The sequence below is a fragment of the Nicotiana tabacum genome, chromosome 23, assembly GCF_000715075.1.
Source record: "Nicotiana tabacum cultivar K326 chromosome 23, ASM71507v2, whole genome shotgun sequence".
Classification (NCBI taxonomy): Eukaryota; Viridiplantae; Streptophyta; class Magnoliopsida; order Solanales; family Solanaceae; genus Nicotiana; species Nicotiana tabacum.
The window spans coordinates 141,382,795-141,399,084 of NC_134102.1; the positions used below are offsets into that span (position 1 = coordinate 141,382,795).

At 37.3% G+C, this 16,290-nt stretch overlaps 1 protein-coding gene across 1 annotated transcript in view; it reads right to left on the reverse strand.

Moving 5' to 3' along the window:
• LOC107826535 (small ribosomal subunit protein bS6c alpha) overlaps positions 1-16,290 on the reverse strand; it is a 132,764-nt gene that overhangs the window by 70,682 nt on the left and 45,792 nt on the right. The gene's annotated exons all lie outside the window — the stretch shown is intronic.

The window sequence follows — 16,290 nt, forward strand, 5'->3', positions numbered from 1 at the left end:
ACTGGCAGGCTCGCAAAATGGCAAATCCTGCTCACAGAGTTCGACATCGTCTATGTCACTCGCACCGCGATGAAAGCACAGGCTTTGGCCGATCATTTGGCAGAGAATCTAGTTGATGATGAGTACAAGCCACTTACCACATACTTCCCAGACGAAGAGGTCAACTCAATAGAGGAAGTAGTTCCAGACGACAACCCTCTATGGAAAATGTATTTTGATGGAGCTGTCAATATCAAAGAAGTTGGGATCAGGGCAATCCTCATCTCACCTATTGAATAGTATTACCCTGCAACAGCCCGGCTTCGGTTCTTCTGTACCAATAATACGGCAGAATACGAAGCCTGTATCATGGTTTTGAAAATGGCCCTCGATCTGGATGTGCATGAACTATTGGTTATGGGAGATTTTAACTTGCTTATCCGGCAAGCCCAAGGCGAATGGGAGACTCGAGACATCAAGCTTATTTCATACAGACAATGTGTACAAGATTTGAGCAAAAGATTCAAATCCATCGAGTTCAGGTACATTTCCAGGTTTCACAACGAGCTAGCCGATGCTTTGGCTACTTTAGCCTCGATGCTCCCTTATTTGGGAAACACCCATATCGATCCACTAGAAATCCAAGTTCGGAATCAACACGGTTACTGCAATACAATTGAGACAGAACCAGATGGTAAACTATGGTATCATGACATAAAACGATTCCTGAAAATGAGAGAATACCCAGAGCACGCCAAGGGAGATCAAAAAAGAACTATAAGGAGGCTCGCCAGCGGTTTCTTCCTGAATGGGAAAATTTTGTACAAAAGGACCTCGGATTTGAACTTGTTGAGATGCGTAGATGCCACAGAAGCTGAGCAAATCATGAGTGAAGTGCATTCGGGGGTATGCGAACCTCACATGAATGGATATGTTTTGGCGAAGAAGATTCTGCGGGCAGGGTATTATTGGCTTACAATGGAGCGAGATTGCTTCAGTTTTGTTCGCAAGTGTCACCAATGCCAGATTCATGGTGACCTGATTCACTCGCCACCTTCGGAGTTGCATCCCATGTCCTCTCCTTGGCCTTTCGTTGCTTGGGGAATGGATGTTATTGGGCCAATTGAGCCAAAGGCTTCAAATGGGCATAGATTCATTTTGGTTGCAATTGATTACTTCACCAAGTGGGTGGATGCCGTCACTTTCAAAGCAGTCACCAAGAAAGCAGTGGTAGACTTTGTTCATTCCAACATCATCTGCCGATTTGGTATCCTAAATACCATTATCACTGACAATGCAGCCAATCTCAATAGTCATTTGATGAAGGAGGTATGCGAGCAATTTAAAATTATGCATTGCCATTCTACCCCTTACCGGCCAAAAGCCAATGGAGCTGTTGAAGCGGCGAACAAGAACATCAAGAAGATTCTTAGGAAAATGATCCAAGGTTCCAGACAATGGCATGAAAAGTTGCCTTTTTCTCTTTTGGGATACCGCACGACTGCTCGCACATCTGGTGGTGCAACTCCTTATCTATTGGTATATGGAACGGAAGCTGTAATACCGGCTAAAGTCGAAATTCCCTCTCTTCGGATCATTATGGAGTTGGAGATTGAAGATACATAATGGGTAAAGACCCGATTAGAACAACTAATGCTGATTGATGAAAAACGGCTAGCAGCAGTGTGCTTTGGCCAGTTATACCGGCAAAAAATGGCACGCGCTTACAACAAGAAAGTGCGTCCAAGGCATTTCGAGGTAGGCCAACTCGTTCTGAAATGCGTTCTTCCACACCAAGTAGAAGCTAAAGGAAAGTTCGCCCCAAACTGGAAAGGACCCTACATCATCAAGAAAGTGTTACCAAAAGGGGCCTTGCACTTGGTAGATGAAGAAGGACGGGTACCAGACATGACTATTAATGCAGATGCAGTCAAAAGATATTATGTCTGATATATGCCCACTGTAGAACTTTCACGCATGATTTTCTTAGATCGAGATGACGAAGGCTGCCATTGCTCGCTATTCCAAGCAAGTGTCACCCTTTTGTTACCCCTTTTAAGCTGTATTTTTCTTCCTTTTTTTCCATTTTTTGGAACCTGTGTATACGTCCGACCTGATTCCGAAAGGATACGTAGGCAGCCTTACCCTGGGTTTGGTCCCATTGCAACAAAAATCCATATTCCCAATACTCCAAAACTGGGGCAGAAATTTGTTTTTATCTTATGGTTTTCCTGTAGAAACAGTTCCAAAAGTTGTAATTCAGTTCAAGGTTCTTTTTGCCTTTTCCTGTTAAGAATTTCTAATCGATCTTTGAGAATACTTGAAGTCCCCATGACAAGGGAATTGGCCAACCTTCCGCATGAAAAAAAAAAAAGAAAAAAAAGAAAAGAAGAAATGAGAGAGTCTTATCGGTGAAAACCCGTATGAGCACTGTAAGGCGATAGTGAGCAGAGAAATGCAAGAGTCTTATTGGTGAAAACCAGATGGGCACCATAACGCAACAGTGATTAGAGAAATGAGAGAGATCAGCTAGCAAAAACCCGCAAAGGGCGCTACTAGTCGAATGAGGGTCTTCGATGCTCCGGCATGAGCACAACCAAGACAGTTTCAAGATGAACATTTGCGATGTATTTTGAGAATTAGACAGCTCAGACAGATCAGGCGTCCAGTCCAAAATGCATGTCATGATTCATTGAAGTCGGCACATATCTCCAGATAAGTCTCCTTATTTCTCTCCCCAAAAGGGACACCTTTTATTTAGACACAATTCCTTTTTCACTTCCAATTGCTCTTCTATTCTTTTCCATAATTTTTCTTAGATTCTCTTTCGGTCTAATCTTGCATCAAAAGCAAAGCAAAAATGATTGTAAAACTTTCTATAGTTTTCCCGTAATAACGAGCACAATTTGGAGCATATACGGCATTGACGAAGGAAGGAATCCATCTGTGATCTCTTTTGATAAGGCAGACAAAGTGTCTCAAAGAAACTGAAAAGGTCGCCTAAGCAAGACTTGCTTTATGGGAAAAGTTGATAAGCACTACACACACAAACTGGTTCTGAGTGCAAGACAACTAAGTTTGATTTTAAAGAAAAATTGCTTTGCCTTAGATACAAGGGTTAACGGTACCGTGGACATCCGAGTATGAAACAACCAGGGGAGACGTCAGAAAGACAAAGTCTCTAGAAAATGATACAAAGTATCCGAGCATCTCGGTACCACTCTGATAGAATCAGTTCTTCGACAACGGGGTGTCCATGAACTCAAACTCCTCAGTGCATCAAGGCCACAAACCGACCACCACTTTAAAAAACTCACAAAATTTCTTTGTTTGAAGCAGGAACAAAGCAGTGCAGAATGGCGGTTCTCAAAGGATGAATGTCACCAAATGTAAGCTCCTTAAAATCTTCAGCATGCATCACTACTGTCCATACCTCTCATTTTCGTAGCTTAACCCAGGCAAAACCTTTTTGCCTAGGGGATCCAGCTCATAGTTCTGGGTAGAAGTACTTTTCGCCCAGGCTGTTTTAGGTAGCTTAACCCAGGTAGAACATTTTCGCCTAGGGGGATCCAGCTCATAGTTCCGGGTAGAAGTACTCTTCGCTCAGGTTGTTTTACGTAGCTTAACCCAGGTAGAACCTTTTAGCCTAGAGGGATCCAGCTCATAGTTCCGGGTAGAAATACTCTTCGCTCAGGTTGTTTTACGTAGTTTAACCCAGGTAGAACCTTTTTCGCCTAGGGGGATCCAGCTCATAGTTCCGGATAGAAGTACTTTTCGCCTAGGCTGTTTTAGGTAGCTTAACCCAGGTAGAACCTTTTTCGCCTAGGGGGATCCAACTCATATTTCCGGGCAGAAGTAATTTTCGCTCAGGTTGTTTTACGTAGTTTAACCCAGGTAGAACTTTTTCGCCTAAGGGGGTGCATCTCACAGTTCCGGGTAGAAGTGCTCTTCGACCAGTCTGTTTTACGTAGTTTAACCCAGGTAGAACCTTTTCGCCTAGGGGGATTTAGCTCATAGTTCCGGGTAGAAGTACTTTTCGCTCAGGCTGTTTTAGGTAGCTTAACCCAGGTAGAACATTTTTGCCTAGGGGGATCCAACTCATATTTTCGTGTAGAAGTACTATTCGCCCAGGATAGGTTTTTGTAGCTTAACCCAGGTAGAACCTTTTCGCCTAAGGGGATCCAGCTCATTGTTCCGGGTAGAAGTACTTTTCGCACAGGCTATTTTAGGTAGCTTAACCCAGGTAGAATATTTTCGCCTAGGGGGATCCAGCTCATAGGTCCGGGTAAAAGTACTCTTAGCTCATGTTATTTTACAGTATCTTAACTCAAGTAAAACCTTTTCACCTAGGGGGATCCAGCTCATAGTTCCGGGTAGAAGTACTCTTCGCCCATGCTGCTTTTCGTAGTTTAACCCAGGTAGAACCTTTTAGCCTAGGGGGATCCAACTCATAGTTCCGGGTAGAAATACTCTTCGCTCAGGTTGTTTTACGTAGCTTAACCCAGGTAGAACATTTTCGCCTAGGGGGGTCCAGCTCATATTTCCGGGTAGAAGTACTATTCGCCCAGGATTGGTTTTTGTAGCTCAACCCAGGTAGAACCTTTTCGCCTAGGGGATCCAGCTCATAGTTTCGGGTAGAAGTACTTTTCGCCCAGGCTGTTTTAGGTAGCTTAACCCAGGTAGAACATTTTCGCCTAGGGGGATCCAGCTCATAGGTCCGGGTAAAAGTACTCTTCGCCTAGGTTATTTTACAGTATCTTAACTCAAGTAAAACCTTTTCACCTAGGGGGATCCAGCTCATAGTTCCGGGTAGAAGTACTCTTCGCCCATGCTGCTTTTCGTAGTTTAACCCAGGTAGAATATTTTTACCTAGGGGGATCCAGCTCATAGTTCCGGATAGAAGTACTCTTCGCTCATGTTGTTTTACGTAGTTTAACCCGGGTAGAAACTTTTCGCCTAGGGGGATACAACTCATATTCCGAGTAGAAGTACATTTCGCCCAGGTTTGCTTTTCGTAGTTTAACCCAGGTAGACCCTTTTCGTCCCGGGGATTCAGCATTTTTTCAGTAATATAGGGTGCCAACCCCTGGTTACATTTCCTTTTCCAGTAATACAGGGTGCCAACCCCTGGTTATATTTTCTTTTCAGTAATACGGGGCGCTAACCCCTGGTTAAATTTTCTTTTCAGTAATACAAGGCACCAACCCCTGGTTACATTTCCTCTTCAGTAATACAGGGTGCCAACCTCTGTTTACATTTTCTTCTCAGTAATACAGGGTACACCAATCCCCTGATTATATTTCCTTACCAGCATAGGGTACACCAATCCCTGATCTCCTTACCAGTATAGGGTACACCAATCCCTAGCTGTATTCTCCAATATAGGGTACACCACTCCCTAGTTGATTTGATTTTAAATGCAGGATACACCACTCCCTAGTATCATTGCCAATATAGGGTATCCCCATTCTCTGACCACATTTTTCCAACATAAGGTACACAAATCCTTAGTTGAGACATTCTTTTGGGACAATAAAAAAAAATCATCATGACTTTTTCAGGGTACACCATTATTATTTTTTTTATTTTGCTTTCAATAAAGAAGTAGTTTAGAATTTTGTTACAATAACTCATAAAATTTTTTCTAGTAAAAATTGGGGCAGAAAAATTTCATTCGTTTGTTTGTTGTGATGTCTGAGCAGGTTTTACCTCGAGGCACAAGGTTCGAGATGAACAAAAGAAGAAGTCTGAATCCAAAATAAAGAAAAGAAAAGAAAAGAAAATGAATCCAAATGCAGAAGCAGATGGAAATGATATGGACTGCTCAAAACATGACTGAAGTTACGAGCTTCACATTCCCCGTTTTGCTCAGAAGAAGCCGTAGAAGAATGAACTAGCACCTACAGTTAGCAAGCATCAAGGTTCAGATCAGAGTCTGCATGAACAACCAGTCAAGACTCAAGACCAAGGTTCAGAAGACTTATTAATAGGAATCTTGTAACTTATAGCTGATAGGCTTGTTTAGTTCCTTTAGATTTTGATGTAATAACAGGGCCACGGACCGGAGCCTCGACGGAACCTAGCTCGACTTTCGAACTCATCACTCCATCATTCTTCTTGAACTACACGCGACCTGATTCCCTTATAACCCGGGATATGTAGGTTGTCCAAAACCAGAACACAGTTGCACCTTTTTTTTTTCCTCTTTTGAATAACGATATGGTCAAAAACTTAGTCACACGGCTCACTTTATCTTTGCCTAAAAACTTTTAATGTTTCCAAGCAAAGAGGGGCATGCTGTGAGCACCTAATTTTTTACCGTGCTTGAATATTTCCGGATCCCATCTTTCCACGCGTGTCCCCACTCTTTGTCCCCCACACTTTGTCCCCACTCCACCATACTTGTCCCACATGCTTTGTCCCCCATGCTTGTCCCCCACACACAACCCCCCACATATCCCCATTTTTTTTCTTCACGTGAGGGGGCAAAAATATCACCCATAAAATACTATCTTCTTCCCTCTATTGTGAGGGGAAAAAAGCAGTCACAAAAACAAACCTTGAACCTCTATTTTTGGACAGGCGAACACTCCATCCATTTTCCTCCAGATATCAGCCTTCAAACACCATAACAAACAACTGAAATACCTCTTATAAACACCATTAAAACATCTCCAAAATCTCCATTAAAAATACCTCATCAACCATCAAAGCTTCATGGATTTTCCCTCCATCTTTAGCTCCAAAAGCAACTGAAAAATAGCCATTTTTTCTAGCAAATAATCAGCTGTGAAAATAGCCAAAAAATTATAAAAATTAGTCTGAATCCCAGACCCAAAACATCCGTAAAAATCCACGAAACATCCATGAAAATTAAACCAAAACATGGCTGAAATTGCTTCCAAAACACAGCAACAGTTACCTATTTAAAACACGCGAGTTTCAGTCGAGGGAGGCAAGTTCGCCGTTCCGTTTCATTTGATGCTCTAGTCCACTGTCAAGTTTGGTTAGTTTTCTTCCTTGTAACCCAACATTCGAGGCTCTTTATTAATACAGTAAAAAGCTCTGCTCAACAGAGGTCACTTTCTTCTTTGATTCACTTTTGGTTTAATATCATGTTCTTGTTTAATCTTTTAGTGCTTTATTTTATTTAAATGTCTTTGATAGCTTACTAAATTTCTTTGTTACCTACGTTTGTTTAAGAACATCACTAGAATTTGTATGAGTTAAGATTTATATTCATGTGTTTACTTGATAGATGGAAGTTACTGATTTGCATATTTCATCGCACTATTAAAATTTTTTTGTAGGTAAAATAACTACTGAAAAAAAAATGAATGAATAAAGGGATTTCTAGTAAGCTCTAATCAAATAGGTTGTAGTTGTTTTGTTTGTTTTCTTCTTTTTCTTTTTCTTATTCTGTAAGCATATAGTTTTGGTTTAATTTATATACATGTAAAATGGGGAACATTCGAAGAAGACAGTAGTTGAGTTGGTATTGTGCCTTGTGATTTATGGTGTATCAAGATGGGCCATAGGTTTGCTTGGTGGAAATTAAAAGGTTGCTTAGTTAACATTTATTTTATTTCATATAGTAAGCCATAAATGGGATTTGATTAGCTAGTTGGATTTTTAGAGATGTTTGATTATGTTTGGAGTAGTTTGGGGCTGATAGGATTTAAGAAGATTTAGCCTTTTGTCTCCATTTATTTCATAATTATAATAGTCAAATCTTACCCCTTCCACAATGATCCCCATAAACCAAGGGCCTTAATCTCAAACTAGTTTAGGAAAATAACACATAAATATCTCTAGTATGCTTTAGGCGCACAGTAATAAATCAATTATCGTGATTATGTATATATTCACGTGACATAATTACGATTTTGAAAATTAAAGGCAAAGTATGCGTTCACGCAACTTTGACAGAACAATTTTAATAATAATAAAAGTGTTATCAATTGTGTACACACATGCGTGGCATGATTTTTAATGCGCCAAATAAAACGGGTACACGTATGCGTGACTCGTTTCAAGATAATTCCTTAATTACGAATAATCAAGCAATAAAAGCGGATAAAGAAAAATATGGAAACCAATAAATCACAGTTTATCCAAAATTAATTCAAGCCAAGTTGTAGTCAATAAAGCGACCGTGCTAGAACCACGGGATTCGGGGAATGTCTTACACCTTCTCTCCGGTCAACAGAATTCCTTATCCGAACTTTTATTTCGCAGACCAGTAATAATAGAGTCAAACCTTCCTTTGACTAGAAATTCAAATAAAAGGTGATTTGGAACACCCAAAACTCAATTCCAAGTGGCGACTCTGTAAATAAAATAATCCCTAATCAAGTTTGTCATTTTATTTGGAAAAACTCTTTAACCCACCATCCATAACACGCATTATCATTTTTTGGGGGGGGAGGGGGGCATAAAAGGGGTGTGACATTATACTATTGGGTTATCTATACCCCTCCCGTCATACTTTGGAACAAAAATACTCTTATTTTGGATGGAGTGCCACGTGGCAGCACCAAATGAAAACGACCCATTTCTTTTTTATACCCGATCCGTATTAAAAACCCACCACCCGACCCAATTTTAACCCAATGCTAAATTTAGCATCTTTTGATCTAAAGCATTAAGGGGTGTGACATTATACTATTGGGTTATCTATACCCCTCCCATCATACTTTGGAACAAAAATACCCTTATTTTGGATGGAGTGCCACGTGGCAGCACCAAATGAAAATGACCCATTTTTTTTTTACCCGATCCGTATTAAAAACCCACCACCCGACCCAATTTTCACCCAATGCTAAATTTTGCATCTTTTGATCTAAAGCATTTTTTTGTAAAAACTGAACAAAAAAAGCTTTAAAAAAATATTTTTCAGTTTTTTTTAAAGTATTATTTTTTTGTAAAAACTGAAAAAAACGATTTTGCAAAATATTTTCGTTTTTTTAAAACTAATGCACCTGTAGTCCACTGCTTTAGGAAAGTCTTTTTTTTTTTTTGAGTTTTTACAAAAAAAAACAAAAAAACAATTTTTTCAGTTTTTTTAAAGCATATATTTTGTAAAAACTGGTTTTTTTTTTTTTTTGTAAAAATTGGAAAAAAAAAAAAGAAATTTGCAAAATATATTTTTTTTCAGTTTTTTAAAGCATTATTTTTGTAAAAACTAAAAAAAATGATTTTGCAAAATATTTTTATTTTTTTTAAACTAATGCATATATAGTCCACTGCTTTAGGAGAGTCTTTTTTTTTTCTTTTCTTTTTTTTTTTCAGTTTTTACAAAATTATATTTTTTTTCCAGTTTTTACAAAAGAAATATTTTTAAAAACTGAAAAAACTTAAAAATATATATTTTGCAATTTTTTTTTCTTTTTTCTTTTTTCTTTTTTCTTTTTTTACAAAAGAAAATCCAGTTTTTACAAAATATATGCTTTAAAAAAGCTGAAAAAACTGATTTTGTTTTCTGTAAAAAATGGAAAAAGAAATAGACTTTCCTAAAATAGTGTACTACAGGTGCATTAGTTTTAAAAAAATGAAAATATTTTGTAAAATAATTTTTTTTTCAGTTTTTACAAAAAAATATATTTTAAAAAAACTGAAAAATATTTTTTTAAAGTATTTTTTCAGTTTTTACAAAAAAAAAAATGCTTTAGATCAAAAGATGCTAAATTTAGCCTTGGGTGAAAATTGGGTTGGGTGGAGGGTTTTTTAAAACGGATCGGGTAAAAAAAAAATGGGTCGTTTTCATCCGGTGCTGCCATGTGACACTCCATCCAAAATAAGGGTATTTTTGTTCCAAAGTATGACGGGAGGGGTATAGATAACCCAATAGTATAACGGGAGGTATTCTTAGACCATTTTCGAAAGTACATGGGTATATTTCGTCCTTTGCCGTACTTTTTATGTTGTTAACCTCATAAATTTCATACAAAGAATACACTTTAATTTGATATGTATTAACTTAAATTGAATAGTTAATATTTATACAAATAATTAGTTGGACACATGTGCTCTCAAAAGTTCTCTTTTTAAACATAAACTTCTTCCCGTCAAAGGATTATTTTTCCTATAAAGTAGCAGTAGTGTGAAATTTCATAATCACGCTAAAATCATATATAAATGTTGCTTTGGAAAATTAAAACGGCATTAGTCATGTTTTCCCAAATCTATTGTTGATCTAATAAATGACCTACGGAGTATAATGAGTAATTTGACTATAATTTAAAGCATAACTTAATCAAATAAATCTTATAATACATGTTTTATATGATTTTCTTACCAAAAATTCAAAAACATCATTTATTTTAGACATGAGGTAATATTAAATGTGAACCTAATTGTTGTTGTGTTAGATAACTTGACATTGCAACAAAAGAAGATTGTCAATGCTTCTAAGTTAAATGAAAATTTTATAACTCCTACTACTTCGCACAACATGATCATGAAATAAACTCCTTTCAAACTTTAATTTTCAAGTAATAGGTGGAACCAATAAAATTATGATTTTTAATGACTTTAGGTGATTTAAAAATAACTTTAGTATCCTTTGGGAGATGAACTCGATCTAACTCTATCATACATATTTTTATGGCTTTAATTTTTAGGTAATAGTCTTATTGGGCCCATGTATAGACTATATATATATATATATATATATATATATATATATATATATATATATATATATATATATATATATATATATATATATGTGTGTGTGTGTGTGTGTGTGTGTGTGTGTGTGTGTGTGTGTGTGTGTATTTTAAATTCAATATATTAACTGCTTGAATTATTGGATTCCTTCTACGTAATACATGTGACAAAACATGATTTTCTTATGGTCCAACATATCACAGGAACGCAGAGGATCTAAAATGTTTTTTGAACAAATTAACCTATTTGTTATAAAATAAAGACTGTAAAGTAAAGACAAGTATAGAGAGAAACTGATATATTATTCAACTTCAAATTCATGTACATAATGAACTGAAAACTCCTCTATTTATAGAAGAAAGGAAGCAGCTGCGAGGCTTTTCAGGAAGCAGCTGCAAGGCTTTTCTTTAGCTGCTTGTAAGCTGTCTGCATGAGCTGCTTGCAACCTGCCTGTTTAATAAGAAGCTGCTGCAAATCATTTCATTGAGCTGCTTGCAACATGCCTGCATCAGCTGCTTGTAGATAAACTTCAAAAGAGTACTAAATGGATAATCTTCTTCAGGAAGATTATCTATAGCGGAGTAATAAATGAATATCCACAATATAATTATTTTCATAACACTTCCCCTTGGATGTTCATTAAAAGGTATTGTGCCTCGTTAAAACCTTACTAGGAAAAACCCAGTGAAAAAAATCCTAGTGAAGGAAAAAGAGTACACATATTTAGTAATATGCATTTCTAGATGCCTCATTAAAAACCTTATAAGGAAAACCCTGTGGAAAAAAATCTTAGTAAGGAAAAAAGAGTACATCGCGTATTTTACTCCCCCTGATGAAAATCTTGTTTCAAATATTTGAGTCTCCGCATTCCAATCTTGTATACCATCTTCTCAAAAGTTAAAGTTGGCAAAGATTTAGTGAATAAATCTGCCGGATTGTCACTTGAACGGATTTGCTGCACATCAATGTCACCATTTTTCTGAAGATCGTGTGTGTAGAATAATTTTGGTGAAATATGCTTCGTTCTATCTCCTTTTATAAATCCTCCCTTCAATTGGGCTATGCATGCAGCATTGTCTTCATATAAAATTGTGGATATTTTATCACACTCCAAACCACATTTTTCTTGAATAAAATGAATCATTGATCTTAACCATATGCATTCCCTACTTGCTTCATGAATAGCTATTATCTCAGCATGATTTGAAGAAGTAGCAACAATTGACTGCTTTGTGGAGCGCCATGATATGACAGTACCTCCACATGTAAACACGTACCCGGTTTGAGATCGAGCTTTATGGGGATCAGATAAATAACCTGCATTTGTATAACCAACAAGATCTGCACTATCTTTGTTAGCATAAAACAAACCCATATCAAGAGTTCCCTTTAAATATCGCAATATATGCTTAATCCCGTTCCAATATCTCCGTGTAGGAGAAGAACTATATCTTACTAGTAAATTAACAGAAAATGCTATGGCAGGCCTTGTAGCATTAGCAAGATACATAAGTGCACCAATTGCACTGAGATAGGGTGTTTCAGGACCCAGGAATTCCTCATCCTCTTCTGGAGGTCGGAACGGGTCCTTATTCACTTCAAGTGATCGAACAACCATTGGTGTACTCAATGGGTGCGCTTTGTCCATATAAAAGCGTTTTAAGACCCTTTCTGTATAGGCAGATTGATGCATAAAGATCTCATTTCCTAAATATTCAATTTGCAGTCCAAGACAAAGTTTTATCTTTCCAAGATCTTTCATCTCAAATTCTTTCTTAAGATATTCAATTGCCTTTTAGAGCTCTTCTGGAGTTCCAACAAGATTTATGTCATCAACATAAACAGCAAGTATAACAAATTCTAATGCCATTTTCTTTATAAAAATACATGGACAAATAACATCATTTATGTAACCCTCTTTCAACAAATATTTACTGAGGCGATTATACCACATGCTCCCAGATTGTTTTAAACCGTAATCTGACTAAGTACATTTTCCGAGATTTTGAATATGCTTCAGGCATTTTAAATCCTTCAGGGATTTTCATGTAAATCTCATTATCAAGTGACCCATACAGATAAGCTGTAACCACATCCATCATATGTATTTCAAGCCTTTCACGTAAGGCTAAACTGATGAGATATCGGAATGTTATGGCATCCATAATGGGTAAATATGCTTCTTCATAATCGACTCCAGGTCGTTGTGAGAATCCTTGTGCGACAAGGCGAGCCTTATATCTTTCAACTTTATTTTGCTCATTCCTTTTTTGCACAAAAACCCATTTATGACCAACTGGTTTTATACTAGCAGGTGTTTGGACTACTGGTCCAAAGACCTCTCTTTTAGAAAGTGCGTTCAATTCTGATTGAATTGCCCCTTGCCATTTTGGCCAATCAGATCTTTGTTGACATTCTTCGACAGATCGGGGTTCAAAATCCTCACTATCTTGCATAATGTTAAGTGCAACATTATATGCAAAAATATTATCCAACACTATTTCAGATCGATTTAAATTAATCCCATTACCAGTAGAACTTATTAAAAGTTCCTCGCTCACTTGAGCCTCAGGTTTATTGATTTCTTCAGGAATCTCATAACTAATCAGATCGTGGGTCTCTTCAGGAGATCCCTTCATAATATCATTTTGATCATTTGTCGATTTTCTTTTTCTAGGATTTCGATCCTTAGAACCCATAGGCCTACCACGCGTCAGGCGTGCTTTAGGTTCACTAGCTCTCATGCTAATAGATGGTCCTGTTGGGACATCAATTCGGATAGGCACATTCTCTGCAGGGATATGTGACTTAGTTATCCTTTTCAAATCAGTAAATGCGTCTGGCATTTGATTTGCTATATTCGGTAAATGGATGATCTTCTGGACCTCCTGATTACATATAGGGGTACGTGGATCAAAGTGAGATAATGATGAAACTTTCCACACAATTTCTCTTTTGATTTCCTTTTTCTCTCCCCCTAATTGTGGGAAATTTGTTTCATCAAATCGACAATCTGCAAATCGAGCAGTAAATAAATCTCCCGTCAATGGTTCAAGATAGCGAATAATAGAGGGTGATTCAAACCCAATATATATTCCTAACCTTCTTTGGGGGCCCATCTTACTGCGCTGTGGTGGTGCTACTGGCACATATACAGCACATCCAAAAATTTGTAAATGGGCAATATTTGGTTCGTGACCAAAAACTAATTGTGACGGAGAATATTTATTATAATGTATTGGTCTGAGACGGATAAGTGATGCTGCGTGCAAGATAGCATGGCCCCAAATAGTAGTGGGCAATTTTATTTTCATAAGTAGTGGTCTTGCTATCAATTGCAGTCGTTTAATAAATGACTCTGCAAGGCCATTTTGAGTATGAACATAAGCTACCGGATGTTCAACTTTTATCCCAACTGATAGAAGCTTGAGATGAGAATTCTCCAGCATTATCAAGGCGAATAGCCTTTATAGGATAATCTGGGAATTGGGCCCTTAATCGAATTATTTGGGCTAATAACTTTGCAAACGCCAGGTTGCGAGATGATAATAGGCACACATGAGACCATCTTGAAGATGCATCTATTATGACCATAAAATATCTAAACAACCCACTTGGTGGGTGAATAGGTCCACATATATCCCCATGTATACGTTCTAAGAAGGTAGGGGACTCAATGCCAACCTTCATTGGTGATGGTCTAGTGATCATTTTGCCTTGATAACAAGCATCACAAGAAAATTCATTATTTGTAAGAATCTTCAGGTTCTTTAATGGATGCCCACTCGAATTTTCAGTAATTCGTCTCATCATTATTGATCCAGGATGGCCCAAACAGCTATGTCAAAGCACAAAAGTATTTGAATAAGTAAACTTCTAGTTTACGATAGAGTGTGATTCAACTGTACTAATCTTTGAATAATATAAGCCAGAAGATAAAGTTGGTAACTTTTCTACAATGCATTTCTGGCCAGAAATATTCTTTGTAATACAAAGATATTCCACATTCATTTCATCTATTGTCTCAACATGATACCCATTTCGGCGGATATCTATAAAACTCAACAAGTTTCTTCGGGACTTGGAGGAGTACAATGCATTGTCGATAATAAGTTTTGTTCCCTTAGACGAAAATACAATAGCTTTTCCGGAGCCTTCAATCAAACTTATATTACCAGAAATTGTAGAAACATTTGCTTTTTCCTTATGCAAATAAGAAATGTATTTCTGATCTTTGAATATGGCATGAGTTGTTCCACTATCAACTACACAAATATCTTCATGATTGGTCTTTGATCCAAACATAATTTGAGGATTATCCATATTCTTCAAAATGACATAAACAAAATAAATATGATAGTAAACATTATAACTTTTATTTATGTATAATAATTACATAACTATACTATCTACTATAAATAACAGAAATTAAAATATTTACATCTCTACAGATTCACTACCGATCACATGACTTGTTTCTCCTTCTGGGAGTACAAAGTAATCAGCTACATCCAAATGCATGAAGTCTAAATTATCTTCAGAAATAAAATTTGTTTCAGCATTTTTCTCTGTCTTCTTCAGGGAAGCTTGATATAGCTCAACCAGGTGCTTTGGCGTACGACATGTACGTGACCAGTGCCCTTTTCCTTCACATCTATAGCATGTATTTTCTGGCTTTGCTGCTTGCACCGCTTCATGCTTTTGTTCCTTCCTTTTCTACTACTGCTGGTGAGGAGGGTTCTTTGGTGCATTATTCTTACCACGATTAGAGTTTCCTCCCCGACCACGGCCATGACCACGACTGGGGCCGCGTCCTCTTCCACGTTTAGCTTGGTGGAAGTTCGTCTCATTCACTTCTGGGAATGGACAAGAACCAGTAGGTCGGCTTTCATGGTTTTTCATTAATAGCCCATTATGTTGCTCGGCTACAAGAAGATGTGAGATAAGTTCAGAATACTTTTTGAATCCCATCTCTCGATATTGCTGCTGCAGGAGCATATTCGAGGCATGAAAAGTGGTGAAAGTTTTTTCCAACATATCATGATCAGTAATATTATCACCACATAGTTTCAATTGGAAAATAATTCTGAACATAGGAGAATTATACTCACTGATAAATTTAAAATCTTGTAGCCTTAGATGAGTCCAATCATAACGTGCTTGTGGAAGAACGACCATCTTCAGGTGGTCATATCTATCTTTCAAATTACTCCACAGTATGACTGGATCTTTAACAGTAAGATATTCCATTTTCAGGCCCTCATCAAGGTGATGGCGTAGGAATATCATTGCTTTGGCACGGTCTTGGTTTGATGCCTGATTTTTATCTTTGATGGTGTCTGCCAGACCCATCGCATCAAGATGAATTTCGGCATCAAGCACCCAAAACATGTAGATTTTGCCCGATATATCCAGGGCTACAAACTCAAGTTTAGAAAGATTTGACATTATTTAGAAAAAGAAAGTTCGTACCTCTGATACTCTCAAAGTATTTTCTCGAGATGGCAGAGTCTCGTGCTGATAACGTGTTATAAAATAAAGACTGTAAAGTAAAGACAAGTATAGAGAGAAACTGATATATTATTCAACTTCAAATTCATGTACATAATGAACTGAAAACTCCTCTATTTATAGAAGAAA